The 9,829-nt window shown below is 48.0% G+C and overlaps 2 non-coding genes across 2 annotated transcripts; both read right to left on the bottom strand.

Annotated features, from left to right (window-relative positions):
- Positions 1 to 1,183: 1,183 nt before the first annotated feature.
- TRNAG-UCC (transfer RNA glycine (anticodon UCC)) lies at positions 1,184 to 1,255 on the bottom strand. The gene has a single exon. It is a non-coding gene; the product is annotated as a tRNA-Gly (tRNA).
- Positions 1,256 to 3,354: 2,099 nt separating this feature from the next.
- On the bottom strand, positions 3,355 to 3,426 carry TRNAG-UCC (transfer RNA glycine (anticodon UCC)). The gene has a single exon. It is a non-coding gene; the product is annotated as a tRNA-Gly (tRNA).
- Positions 3,427 to 9,829: the final 6,403 nt, after the last annotated feature.

The raw sequence follows: 9,829 nt of genomic DNA, 5'->3' as shown, positions 1-9,829 counted from the left end.
CCCCCCAACAGTTCGCTGGTTATAAGTGAACATTCAACCACAAGCATACTACGACTAATTCGACGAAAACGAGGAATTGCATACTTGAAATGCATTACTCAATTATTATCACATTGGCAAAATATTGAGCACAAAATGAGGGGAATCACGTTTGAATAGTAGCACCATGCGATTAGGTACTTACCCACTAACAAGGTGCCTAGCGCAGGGTAGATACCTTGTTGGTGGGGGTAAGGTACCAGCCCGTATTGACTAAACTGCCATGGCATATGCACCCTCTCCTCGCCACCGCTCTGCCCGATTAATCTCTTGGTTTTATAATGCTGTTTGCAACCCCATGTATATAGATTCCACCGTTTAGTGCATAAATACACGGTACCTACCCACCAAGGCATATTCCTGGGTATCTCCCCATCTATCCACCAAGTCGGTGTTGTAGCTGTGTGACGCGCTCGCAGTTCGTGGCCCTCGAACTGCATCGCTTACACGTTCGACAAGATGTCATCAGTTTTAAAAGACGTTGTCTTCCCTACACAGCCTGATGTGCGTGACGCTTGTAGCCTGTTTACTTGTTTTAGTTTTGCTTTACCCTCCTACGTAAAAGGATACCGTTTTACTACCTATTCCACCTCCTGCCTAGGAGTGGGGTACTGTGCGAGGGCGTAGGCGCGCCTTTGGAAAGGTCTGTGCACTGCACGCCCCCGCCCCGTCCCTCAGCATTCCCCGCTCATGGAGTTATACCTCTGCATTTTCGCTGACGATAACGAGATGAGCTCGTGCACCTGGTGTCGCGGGGGTGGTGATCGTCTCGGAGGAGGTCCGTCGATCACACCTTGTGCCGGCGTCGGTTCGTGTTGCGCGCGACGGGAAGCCGGTCGGCAGACACCTCGGGGCCCCCGGAGTGTTGGCTAAGAGGGAGCAACGACCGCCTGCATGTTGGGACGTTTATGTGCGAAATATGCCAGTACATAAGAAAGATGGTCATGTGACATGTTTGAATGCCGATGTGGGCGAAATAAGAAAGACCAAAGACTGGGGCGATGTTGGGTTGATGATGCGTTAACCACTCGCCTCCCTCTCACCGCTTGCGCGGTGACCACCGACGGGTGAGCAGTGCGCTGTGCTTCGAGCTGCGCGCGTACCGGGTGTGGGACGCGATGTCGTCTTGGTTCAAAACCACACGTGCGATGGCCGGGAATCGAACCCGGGTCAACTGCTTGGAAGGCAGCTACGCTCACCACTATACCACCACCGCTTGCAATTGTCGCAAATGCTGCATATAACGGCCACCAGTACTTGGTTTTCCTCAAGAAAGGAAAGTGGGCCAGTGAGTGCCAGACGTAGTGATTACAGGCCGTCATGTCTGGAAATCGCATTCACGAAAGTCAGATATAAACGACTAGATACTTATATTTTGTCTTCGCCTTGATCACAGCATAGCCAGTGAAATAACAGGATTTTTAGTGACATTATCGCTCCATGGATGCCTGGGTGACCTTGAACTAGTCTTCTCGAACTTGTCTGCACATCTTGGCGGGCGTGTAGCTCAGAAACTAGAAGGGCTCATGTCTTAGGGGCAGGGCTGTGAAATGCACCAAGTGATCTTCAAGATGGGTATGCACCTCATGGCGCAACAAATTTCTCCCTCTTCTTTAATATCTGTATCTGTGAACGGTCTGTGTCAACAGTTCCAGATCGACACAGCATCACATCAACGGCGGCGATGTTTGTGGGATAAAGCATGGATAGTGGCCAGAGACATGTGTGAACAATTTGAAAACTGTCGTGCGCTGTATATTCCGTGTTGTTGCATGGTGTATCCATTAAAGTACAGCAAACGACGCATAAGAGCTTGCGTCTGGTTTTTGAAAACAGGTTATTACAAAGCAGCGATTGCAACGCCTTCAAATGGTGTCTGTGCTTGTGCACAATGTGGGTGGCTGCGAACACTTCTTATGCCATTGAAACATCCAGCACATTTTACTCTGTCAGTGCACAGCATCAGATGATGCATGCAAGTATACAGCGCAGGACATATGGTCTACTGAGACGTGGTGGAACAGTAAAGTATCTGACTTATCTTAGTGACCAGCTATTCTAAATTATACTCCCTTCCTTCTCATTTATATTTGAAAGGTGGGATAAGAGCACTTAAGGCCTTCCTTGGTACAACCTAAATTTTATAGCCCAGGTATTTGGATCAATGCTTTTAAACAATGATGCTAGCCAAACAACGCTTTGCAGGATATGACACTGACATGATATCTTAGGCACAATATGTATGGGGGTTTAAATTAGGGAGAAATGACACAGCTCATATAACAATTTTAGCGTATATGCGGGTTAATGCCGACTCAGCATTGTGGTAGGGCGGACTTTTGCGGGCTGGATATCTTGCTGGCTAGGCGAACCGGGCTGTGGGCAAATATTTTGGAGAATGCTGCTTTTCCAGTGTGTATTTAGGATGGTGCAAGATATAATAGCGGATATTTTAGAGAGACTGGACTTACGAAACGGGGCTTAAATGTAAGTTCCGAATGTCATCAGCGCATGTAAAAGGCTAAAATGTGGTCACTGCAAATTTCGGCGTAGTGTATTACAATCTGTGACAGTTGTGCACAATTATGTAACACAAAATAACCTGCCCGATTACTAATCCTAGAGCTATTTCAAATTGGAAACCAACAGACCTGTGTGAACGTCAAAGGGCAATGTCCTTTGAGCTTGACTTCAGACGTCGCACATAGTAACATCATGCGTGACGCTTCGTAGCCTGTTTACTTGTTTTAGTTTTGATTTACTCTCCTACGTAAAATGATACCGTTTTACTACCTATTCCACCTCCCGCGTAGGAGTGGGGTGCTGTGCGGGGGCGTAGGTGCGCCTTTGGAAAGGTCTGTGCACCGCACGCCCCCGCCCCGTCCCTCAGTATTCTCCGCTCATGGAGTTGTAACTCTGCATTTTCGCTGACGATAACGAGATTGAGCTCGTACACCTGGCCGTACGGGGGCGATGGTGACCGTCTCGGAGGAGGTCCGTCGATCACGCATTGTGCGGGCGCGGTTCGTGTGCTGCGCGGTCGGGCTGGCCGTCGGCCGGCACCTCGGGCCCCCGGCGTGTTGGCTAAGAGCAACGGCCCGCCTGCATGTTGGGACGTTATGTGCGAAATATACCAGTACATAAGAAAGATGGTCATGTGACATGTTTGAATTCCGATATGGGCGATATGAGAAAGACCAAAGACTCGGGCAATGTTGAGTTGATAGTGCGTGAACCACTCGCCTCCCTCTCACCGCTCGCGCGGTGACCATTGGCGGGTGAGCAGTGTGCTGGGCTTCGGTTTAAAACCGCGCGTACGATGGCCGGGAATCGAACCCGGGTCAACTGCTTGGAAGGCAGCTATGCTCACCACTATACCACCATCGCTTGCAGTCGTCGCAAATGCTGCATATAACGGTCAACAGTACTTGGTTTTCCTCAAGAAGGAAAGTGAGCCAGTAAGTGCCAGATGTAGTTATGACAGGCCGGTCTGTCGTCTGATGGTGTCGGAAACACCGCCTCATCGCATGGTTGTGTATGCATTTTGCCGTGGATTTATGGATGGTGACAATGGATTGTCGCATGGTCCTTGATACTGCAATCGCTCTCAGCAAGTCACTGTTTCGTCCCGAGTGTTGATCTTCACGTTTGTTGGGTTCAGTTCAAGGCCTGGCGCCAGGCGTGGGGATTGCCTCAGCTCTCCCGTTGAAACACGCTGCTGACATCAGAGCCGGGCTCATAGTGCATTAGTACAGCACGGGCTTTGATGCTGAAATTGTCTACCGCATTAGGAGCGCGGTGCAGTTCTGACTGCCGATAAATGCATTTTTACTGTAATGCTTATGGTTGGCATCTCTGGTAGCAAAATGGACTGCTTTGAGGCATCTATTTGGCCATTTTCTCGTAAACAACTTTTAGCCATGTCCATAAGGAAATACGTTGGCATCACCGCAAACGCTTCTGAAACGGGCGTCCCACAAATGACGTCACAAGACAATTCATATACCTTCCAATCACCTAAGGATCCGTCCTGGTACGCAAAAATGTATGAATGTTCTTAGGCAAAGGCCGTCTTCAACGTCTCGAGTGGGCGCCGAAAAACGTTTTGATATCACATGAAAGATGGGTCCTCAAATCCTGTCTCAAAGACCGTCTGGAGGGAAGCTAAAAAAGAAAGTGGCGTTTATAACATCTTGTTAATTCTAGTCATTGCGTCTTAAAATTCCTCCATCTTCAGAAAGTTACGTTATGGTAAAGTGTATGTTCCACAATTTGAAGGCATATTCAAGCAGGCATCAGGCATAAAGAAACGTGCTGATAATTATTGGTACACTTTTGAATGGAAAAGACTGCCCCTAGACAAGACAATTTCTTAGTCAAGCAGATATCCCATCATTGCGTTATTGGCTACTTCATCGTACTACCCTCTCTTTTAATATATGTATCTGTGAACGGTCTGTGTCAACAATTCCAGGAAGGACACAGCATCACTTACACGGCGGCGATGGCTGTGGGATGAAGCATGGATAGTGGTCAGGGATATGTGTGAGCAATTTGAAAACTGTCGTGCGCTGTATATTCCGTGTTGTTGCATGGTATATCTCCTAAAGTAAAGCAAACGATGCATAAGAGCTTGCGTCTAGTTTTTGAACACAGGTTAGTTCATAGCAGCGATTGCAACGCCTTGGAATGGCGTCTGTGCCTATGCACAATGTATGGGCTGCGAACACTTTTTATGCCATTGAAACATCCAGCACATTATACCCTGTCAGTGCACAGCATCACATGATGCATGCAAGTTTACACCACAGGGCCTACGGTCTACTGAGATGCGGTGGGACAGTGAAGTGCCTGACACATCTTAGTGACCAGCCCTTCTAAATTATACTCTCTTCCCTCTCATTTGTGGTTGAAAGGTGCATAAAAGCGCTTAAGGTCTACCTTGGTACAATCTAAATTTTATAGCCCAGGTACTTGGATCAGTGCTTTCAAACAATGATGCTAGCCAAATAATGCTTTGCAGGAGATGACACTGACATGATATCTCAGGCATAATATGCATAGGGTTAAAAATAAGGAGAAATGACTCAGCGCGTATCACAATTTTAGCGCATATGCGTATTAATGCCGACTCAACATTTTGGTTGGGCGGGCTTTTGCGGGCTGAATGCCTTACTGGCCGAGAGAGCCGGGATATGAGCAATATTTTGGAGAATGCTGCCTTTCCAGTGTGTGTATTTATGATCGTGCAAATTATATATGGTGAAACTTTTACCGAAACTAGGCTTGCGAAACGGAGCTTAAATGTAAGTTACGCATGTCACCACTACAAGTAAAAGGCTGGAATGTGGTCACTGTCATTTTCGGCGTGTTGTATTGCAATCTGTGACAGTTGAGCACAACAGGCCAACACAGGATAACCTGTGTTGGAGCACCAACACAAAATAACCTGTCCCGATTACTAACTCTGGAGTTATTTCAAACTTGAAGCCAACAGACCTGTGTGAACGTCAAAGGTAAATGTCCTTTGAGCGTGACTTCAGACGTCGCACATGGTAACATCCTCACATGCTGTTGCTATATGAGGTTTAACTGCATGCAAATTTGAAAGGAATTTTGAAAAAAAAAAGAAATTGCGCCAGGCAGAATTCCACAAATTCCCCTCTTGTGACTGGTGTGGCATGAATGTCGCCACCGTTACTTATTACTTTTCCAGTCACAGCTTTGTCTACGCCTGGCCCGCTAGCTGACGTACAGGCCATAGAACAGCAGCAAGACATGCAGTCAACGAAAAAAAAGAAGAAGCAAACCCACTCCGAGAATTCCAAGAGCTTTGTGTGTTGACCGGCCGGGCAAAAGACCTTGATGAAGACGTGAGGCAAACCCCATACCCAAGATAACTACTAGACACAGTCGCCATTTCAAGTCGGGGTAAACAGCCGACAGCGCCGGTTGTCCCCAACTCCGCGTGTCGCACGGTGACCGTAGGTCAGTCTAACCCACATCGTGCGTCCCTGGCCTCCGAAGCTGAGTTCACACGCCACACCCATCGCTCACACTCTCCCCCATACGTAATCCCACAAGCCGAGCCGATCGTTCAGCCGTGGTATAAAATGCGAGACACCACCGCATTTGGTATCATTTGGTCCCACACACCCTACGGCACAACATGAAGGCAAGTGTTCTGAAGGTGGAGCAGAGCACAGGTCAAAAAGTTTTCACGACGTGTGTGAAGCAAGTTATTGTCTTCGATGGGTGTTCGATGAAAGGGACCAAAGAAGTGTTTTCCATCATACTCAAAAGGAAAACACCTCCTTTGCCAGATCGCTATTGTCAACAGTACTCCTGCGCATTATGTCGACAGTGTGCCGTATTGTGCAGCAGTAGTTTGGAAAGACAGCGACGGAACGGCTGTCTTGGTGTACCGTCTGCAGGCGTGCTCAGGAAAATGTCACCGGTAATACTTAGCATTTCGTACATGATGGCATGTCTGTCGTCAACAAAGCCAACGTATTAACACAGTAGGTAACTGCGCATGTTTATCGACAGTCAGCGCTATAAAACATGCGGCACGTTTTCAGGTCTTCTTGGTCGCCGCTGTTCTGGCCATTGCCGCCGCCGACAACGCCCCAGGCTACAGGGCGCCGGCCCACCATCAGACCAGCTACGCCCCCGCCCCGGCTCACCGCCAGCCCAGCTACGCTCCGGCCCACCAGCAGAGCTACGATCAGCCGCCCAAGTACCACTTCAACTACGACGTCCACGGCTACGGAGACTACGAGCCTCAGTTTAACGCTCAGGAGGGTCGTGATGGCTACAGCACCCAGGGCTCCTACTCGGTTGTCCTTCCCGACGGTCGTACCCAGAAGGTGGCCTACAACGTCGCTGATGCCTACTCTGGCTACGTCGCTGACGTCACGTACGAGGGTGAGGCCCGCTACGACCAGGCTTACGCCCGCCCCTCTTACCACCCGCAGCCCAGCTACAAGCCCTCCCACAAGCCGGTTGCGTCCTACTACTAGAAAACGAGCTCCAGCAGCGATAAAAACTGGTCGAATGTAGTTATGAAATGATGGTTACTGAATAAATCCCGCAATGTTCTCTGACATCTTGGCACCGAAAACACCAGTCCCACTGACTTAAATCGCTACTGGATGGAATCAATAATACTAAACACTGAAGGTATCTGTGCGTGCGGTTTGACCTTTTCAGACAACTTTGATTGCCATCCTGTCCTTGATGCTGCATTTTTCTCAGTAAGTCCCTATTTGCTTCTAAATCTCGCCTTGACACTTAATGGGTTCAGTTCATGGTCTACTGCCAAGCATTGGGGCAGTCTCTCCCGCTCTCCTGTTGAACAAGCTGTTAACATCACAGCCAGGCTCATCGTGCATTGACACAGCATGATCTTTGCACTAAAATTCTGTACTGTATTAGGAACACGATGCGGTACTAACTGCCGATAGATACTAACGTCTTTACTGTTATGGTCTTTGTGGTGTGGCATCTGTGGTGACACACAGGATTTCTTCGGGCATCACGGTTTGGCCATTTCCTCGTAACAACTTTTAAGTCATGACAGTTTAGACATGACAGTCAAAGTACGTTGGCATCACCGTAAATGCTCCTGAAAGACGGCCCAAAATGAAGTCGGCACTGCATCCATATACAGTTCAATCACCTGAAGATGCGTCTTGGTATTATGCAAAGGACGCCTTATGCGTCTCAAGAGGACGCCGGAAAGACGCTTAAGTGTCTCACAAAAATGGGTTCTGAAGTTCAGTTGCAAAGACATCTGGAAAGAAGCTTAAAAACTGAAAATGGCGTGATTTGCGAATGGCGTATTTTGAATTTGGTGTCAATATAAAATGTCGTCGTTTCAAAAAACTGACCAGGCTTTCTGAAATGCAGAAAGAGTTCCTAGTGGTGAGAGGGATATGTGGAAAATTTGAAAACTGCAATATGCTGTTTCTTCCGTGCTGTCGCATGGTGTATCCAGTAAAGTACGGCAAACAACATTTAAGTGTCTGTGTCTTGTTCTTGAATACGGATTATTACATAGCAACACTTCCGACGCGCTCTAATAGGGTTTGTTCTTATGCACAATGTGATCAGCTACGGACACTTCCTAGGACCCTGACGCATCCAGCAGATTTTACTCTCTTAGTGTACAAGCATTGGACGATGCATGCAACTTTAGAGGACAGGGTCTGTGGTCTATTGAGATCGGGTAGGAGAGTGAAGTCTCTGATGCATTTGGTGACGAATCATTTTAAATTCCACTCTCTACCTTCTCATTTGTAGTAGGAAGCTGTCATCACAGCGCATAAGGTCTTCGTTAATACAGTACAAATGTTATAGCCCAGGTACTTGGATCATTCTTTCCTAAACAATATCATTGATGCCAGCGAAACAAGGTTTTGCAGGAGACGACACTTATATGACATTTTAGGACACGATATCGTTGGGTTCAAATTCAGGTGAAATGACACAGCGGATATTACCATTATCAAGTAAACGCGGGTTGATGTCGGCCTGGTATTGTAGCAGAGCGGGCTTTTGCGGGCTGCATACCTGGCGGGCGGGGAGCGTGCCGGGCTGTGAGCTAATATTTTGGAAAAAGCTGCGTCTCAAGCGTGTGCATTTAGGATCGTGCAAGGTATATATGGTGAAGTTTGTATAGAAACTGGATTTGCGAAACGGAGCTCAAATGTGCGCTTCAAATATCACCATCAGAGGTAAAGAGATCAACTGGATTACCGCAAAGTTTGGCGTAGTAAATTGCAATCTGTAGCAGTTGTGCGAAAAACTGTAACAGAAACAAGTTGTCCGATTACTAATCCCAGGGTTATTTAAATCTTAAAATTACATACTCGTGTGAACGTCAGAAGATTAGTGTCCTTTGGGCGTGACTTCAGACGTCGCACGGGGTAACATCCTCACGTGCTATTGCTTCCTGACATGTAACTGCATGCGAATTTGGAAGAAATTTTGAGTGGCTTGGGGTGAAAATCCTGTCTTTTGTGCCCGGTGTGGCATGGAAAAACGGCAGCGTTACTACCTATTTCTTCTCGCCACAACCTTATCTGCACCAGATTACATGGCTGATACTAGGGCCATAAAACAGCAATGAGACATGCAGCTAACAAAAACGTGCAAACCCGCTCAAAGAACTCCAAGAGCTGTGTGTGTTGACCACCCGGGCAAGAGACCGTGATGAAGACGTGCGGCAAACCACTTATCCAAGGTGATTACGAGCCAAATCGCCGTCTTAAGTTGGGATAAACAACTGTTCATAACGCTGCGTGTCGCACGGTGACCACAGGTCACTCTGACCCATGTCGTGCGTCCCTGGTGTCCGGAGCTGGGGTCACACGCCACACCCATCGCTCACGCCCTCTCCCATACGTAATGCCCACGAGCCGAGCCGACTGTCCAGCACCAGCCGCGGTATAAAAGGTGAGACACCACCAAGATTGGCATCACTCGATCCCACGCACCCTGCCGCACAACATGAAGGCAAGTGTTCTGGAGAAGGAGCAGAGAACAGGTCATAAGCTTTTCGGGACGTACATGGAACAGAAGCCATTGTCTTCGACGGGTGTTGTGATGGAAGAGCCAAGGAAGTGTTTTTATTCATACTCTGAGTGGAAACACTTCCTTTGCCTGATCGCTGTTGTCTGTAATGTCCGCACACATTATGTCCGACAATGCGTCGTAAGGGGCAACAGAAGTTCTGAAGGACAGCGACGATGCATTCGACTTGATATGCCGTCTGCGTACGTGCTCA

This window comes from Pollicipes pollicipes, unplaced genomic scaffold, assembly GCF_011947565.3.
Source record: "Pollicipes pollicipes isolate AB1234 unplaced genomic scaffold, Ppol_2.1 Scaffold_6686;HRSCAF=7923_pilon_pilon_pilon, whole genome shotgun sequence".
In the NCBI taxonomy this organism is placed as follows: Eukaryota; Metazoa; Arthropoda; class Thecostraca; order Pollicipedomorpha; family Pollicipedidae; genus Pollicipes; species Pollicipes pollicipes.
Note: the sequence above shows the minus strand (reverse complement) of the source record. Positions and strands in the feature narration are given on the sequence as shown.